This window comes from Alosa sapidissima, chromosome 19, assembly GCF_018492685.1.
Source record: "Alosa sapidissima isolate fAloSap1 chromosome 19, fAloSap1.pri, whole genome shotgun sequence".
NCBI lineage: Eukaryota > Metazoa > Chordata > Actinopteri > Clupeiformes > Clupeidae > Alosa > Alosa sapidissima.
The window spans coordinates 27775378-27780377 of record NC_055975.1 but is presented as its reverse complement, the minus strand read 5'-3'; the positions used below and the strand labels follow the sequence as shown (position 1 = coordinate 27780377).

At 42.2% G+C, this 5000-nt stretch overlaps 1 protein-coding gene across 1 annotated transcript in view; it reads left to right on the top strand.

The window, feature by feature from the left end:
* The first annotated feature begins 3647 nt into the window (after nt 1-3647).
* Nucleotides 3648-5000, top strand: part of LOC121693649 (neurexin-3a-like) — a 242182-nt gene continuing 240829 nt past the window's right edge. Inside the window, 1 exon segment of the mRNA XM_042073216.1 lies at nt 3648-3975. The gene's annotated coding sequence lies outside the window, so the exon portion shown is untranslated.

Genomic DNA, 5000 nt, shown 5'->3' with positions numbered 1-5000 from the left:
CAAGCCTGGACAATGTTGCCTCAGCTGTTCCAAGATGAGAATGATGGGGATAAGACAAGCATCTGTGTGTGTGTGTGTGTGTGTGTGTGTGTGTGTGTGTGTGTGTGTGTGTATGTGTGTGTGTGTGTGTGTGTGTGTGTATGTGTGTGTGTGTGTGTGTGTGTGTGTGTGTGTGTGTGTATGTGTGTGTGTGTGTGTATGTGTGTGTGCGCCTGTGTGTGTGTGTGTGTGTGTGTGTGTGTGTGTGTGTGTGTGTGTCCCTCCTGACAGGAGGACAGGAACTGGCAGGCACATGCAGGTCTCAGCACACATGGCTGGGGGCGTGCCTGCGTGGGAGAGGAAAAGGACAGGGAAAGGAGATGACTGTGTGTGAGAGTGTGTGTGTGTGAGTGTGTGTGAGAATGTGTGTGTGTGAGTGTGTGTGAGAATGTGTGTGTCAGAGGCTAAGCCAGAGAGAGACAGAGGAAATGGACAGAGAAGAGAGATTCTCTCTGTCTGTGTGTGTGTGTGTGAGGAATAAAATACACAATTAGACATATGTAAAGGTGTGTAAAACGTTAAATATGTCTGCGTGGAGAGAGTGTGAATGTATTGAAATGTGTGTACACATGAGAGTGAACGAACTTGATTTAAAGAGTGAGTAATAAAGTCCATATACAGAAAAGTGTTTTTCAAAAACGAAAAATGTAAGGAAAGCAACAGAGAAAATGTAGGCCTTATAGGATAACCTGAAGCAACAGAAATAATGTACAGTAGGCCTTATAGGATAACCTGAAGCAACAGAAATAATGTGCAGTAGGCCTTATAGGATAACCTGAACAGAGATAATGTACAGTAGACCTTATAGGATAACCTGAAGCAACAGAAATAATGTACAGTAGGCCTTATAGGATAACCTGAACATAAATAATGTACAGTAGGCCTTATAGGATAACCTGAACAGAGAAAATGTAGGCCTTATAGGATAACCTCTTGCCTCTTATGCACATGGACAACAGTGTAGTGCATTTCACTGTTGCTGGTTATCTTAGCTGCATGCTTTAAAATAGGTTTGATAGATCTTGAGTTAAATGGTGAGAAATAAAGTAGGCACCACTGGCCTACTTATGCTGGTCACTATTGACATGACATTATGCACTCTGGTTAAGAAGATGGGCAGGGACCCTGCCTTGACAATCCTGCACTGGAAACAGGTGTTGGCTTGTTACAGTAGCTTACTGAGTAAGTGCACATTTTTGATGTTCTTTATTTCTATGTGTGAGAAAGATATTTACTCATTAGCACATCCATACAAATATACATACCAGAAATGTACTTATGATTTGTCATGACAATGTGTGCTTCACCAAACACATATGTCTAAGAACACACAGGGAGAGCATATGGATGAGTCTGCAGTTTCTGAGTCAGTTGCCACAACTGAAGTGTGAAAGAGAACTCCATAAGACTACTGCTATAGAACAGCAGTATAATAATGAATAAATGAAGGAAACTGAAAGCATGAATGAATGAAAATTAAAAAATGTGAAAAGAAACCTCTGCCCGTATAGTCGGGCTTGTTGTATTGTTGCAGTATCATGGTTTTCCATGCAGGCCTCAGCTGTTGTGTGACCCAGAGAAACTGCGTGAGGGAGCCAGAGTGTCCCACCAGCCTTGCTTTGCTAGCAGAGGTGTGCTCAAATTCTTTGCACAGAGGCGAACGCTCAAGGTGAATACATTTTCTTTGAACTGTGAAATTTTTTACATTTTTGTGTCAATATTCCAAATTGTTCAAGCCACTAGAGCATGCGCTGTTGAGAGAACCAAGAATGAATACCATAGTTTATGTGCCCCCTATCTCTCTCTCTCTCTCTCTCTCTCTCTCTCTCTCTCTCTCTCTCTCTGTAGATTTCTCTATCTTTAGATCTTTCTCTTTCTGTCCATTTGACTCTAACCTCCACCTCTCCTCCTCTCTGTGTCTGTCACAGTAGATTTAATTCTCTCTGGACAGTTCTATCTTTTCTCCTGCTTATCTATTTCCACCCCCCCTCCCTCCCTTCTCTCTCTCTCTGTTTTTAGTTGGGGGTGGAAGAGTGGGTGTCCTTATAGTGTGACACTCATGCTCTGTCATGATCAAGCAGGCCCACGATGATGACGCCTTCTTGTGAAACCTTGAGTCAATGAAACCCAAAGTGCCATTCGGAAGCTGGAACATATTTAGTGCACTAACTTAAGGCTTAAACATCCTTATGGTGTTGGCACTCGGAAGCTGGAACATATTTAGTGCACTACCTTAAGGCCTAAACATCCTTATGGTGTTGGCAGGGATCCCCAGAGTCCAAAGGCACTGTCAGGGCGCTCTCTAATGAGATAAGCGGGCTGCGCTGTATTGAGTGGCTGAAGTGTGGCCTCATTTTAAACAGCCCTCTAATTGAGGGGGGTTTACATTTCGGACACTAGAAGAAGCCAGGGTAAGTAGATAAGGCCCATACCGATCAAAGACGCTGGCACAAGGCCTTTACCTCAATTCTGTCCATTCTTTAAAGATAAATGCACGCTGACTATACAAGTACATATGCACAGTCATGGTAATAAGTTATGAAATAGCTATTTGTTGATCATATGCAATGGAAATCCTAGTTGTATGTCTCCATGTCTCCACACATGCATCTTTATTATTAGGAGTTAAGAGGTTCATGTCAGTGCTCTATGTGTTTTTCAACAGAAGTCTTAGGCAGCAGTGGCTTGAGAGGTTAACATCCTCATCAGTATTATTTACCTGAAGTGTAGCAACCATGTTTGTGGCACAAAGATGATAATGTGTTTGTCATTAATAAACTGTGGTGCCACATCACTGAATTGACCGACCCAAAGGTTGGTAATGATGATGAAATCTCCGTTTAAAAAAATGTATTTAATCTTCCCCATTTAATCTTGTTAGATTATCGATGTGAAAACTCCCGCCTTGTTGCTTTCTAACGCTTTTGCGAGTTGTGGAATTTCCACAGAAAGTTTGAATTCACGTAGAGGTGTGTGGAATTCATGACAAATCAATTCGAGAATTAATCAGGGTCATGGCCAACGGATTTTGGTCACGACAGTTCAGTTTTGGCGACCTCTTTCGGGTTTATGCAAGTGAAGTTTACATCCTAAAATGTTGTAGAAGGTTTCCACGATTGTCACCTGCAACTTGTTGTTTAGCTTTGGTGAAATTCGGCTTCTTGATGTGAAGAAACATATTTGTGGTTTGCCTGTCGCCACTTAAGGGTAAATAATGTCATTTCACAGCAGCGCTGTATCGCGTATAGTTCTCAGGACCCTGGACAGCGCAGGTGCCGAGTTTCTGCTGTTTTGACTCGACTGCACATTCTGATGCTGCGACGTGTTTTCTCGAGCGCATAATCTTTCAAATGTCTGACATGACCACAGGATCACAGAAGTATCCAGCTGACAACGCCCACAACAACACATCAGCACGCGCGTTATGGCTAAAGGGGGCAGTGCCGATGGTTATGTCAGCGGATGCCTCACCAGCAGTCTCACCAAAATATGTCAAATACATGACCATTCCTCCGTACAGGGAGGGACCTTTGTGGTAATTTTCTTAGCATTAGCAGCCTACTTTATTTTACCTTCTTTCTGAAAAGAAAAAAATAACAAAAGATAAAATACTTCAAGGTGTGCTTCTTCAGGTAGCCCATCTTGCGGTCTCTATGCCTTTAAATGTCAAGCACGGTGCTGGGCGGAGGGCGGACCGCGTGGCGCGCGTGAGCATCCGGTGATTGGCCATCACCGGCGCACAGCGAGGGACGCGCGCTGATGCGGGAGTGGACGGGTACGCCACCGCTGCTGCAATCTCAAGCCTGCTCGAACACGCGGGTGATAACCTTCATCAGCGCTCACACCAAAGCCTGTTCTTGATTCTGGATCTAAAAACGCATTTTGAGGAATGTATTATGGATTATAATGCGTCTGGATATTTTTGCCTCATTTAAGGTCAGTTGCCTTGATTATTTATTTTCTGGATGAAACATTCTCACCGGCGCGTTAAGTTCCTCACCAACTTACTATGTTTATGAATTTCAAGGACCTTTACGTGATAGTTAACCTATCATTAAGTACAAACACATTAGTCTATGCTGTCGTTTTTCTTCGTTAAACGTAGCCTATCTCATGGATACCCAGCACGCATACATGTACACTTTGACAATTCAAATCGACCTGAATTGCCTTGACTGTGTACTTAATTTATGCTACAGGCTACCAACCCGCCCAGCTTTCTTCATTTAACACAAGTTAAATAATTATCCTCGGTCTCAGTCAGCGGTTAAAGTGGGACAAGTATCGTTGCTGAATGCTCCCGAAGTCTCGTGCCCAGTGACAGGCGTAGCGGGGAAAGGTAGACCTACCTCAGGAACAAATTAATTTACTACGCGACTGTGGCGCCTTTGACCACTTTATCTGGCCAACACTGTTTATAACATTGCTTCACATGAATTCAATTGTTGTTCTTGGAGAATATTCCGCTTTATAAACAGGCCTCTTCTATCTTATATCTAAAGTTGCCCTGAATAATGAATAGGGTGGCTCCGGTGTCTTTTGGGAGAGCTCTTTTATATGCCTTACATTTGACACAACTTCTGTGAACATGAATACATTTGGAAAAACAACAACGCAAATTAAAATACTTCCTGGAGTTAATTTGCGTCACACAATCACATTTAGGTTAATAATGCTCTCTTAAGATCTATATTAGGCCTACTCAATTCAAACTTTAATAAAATACGTTTAGAAAATTATTCATATGCTACACATGTCAAATTCAAGACATGTCTGCCCATGTTCTGCAATATTTTACGCTTATGCTTTAATAAACCAATCACTACACTCAACCCTGCTTTGAGAATTGTTCATTTAAAAATCAAAATGTGAACCCACAACCCCTACATTTGTTTTCCAAAACATTTTATGTAGTATCCATGAAATGTATTAAAAATGTGCATTACTGAAAAAGATAGGCC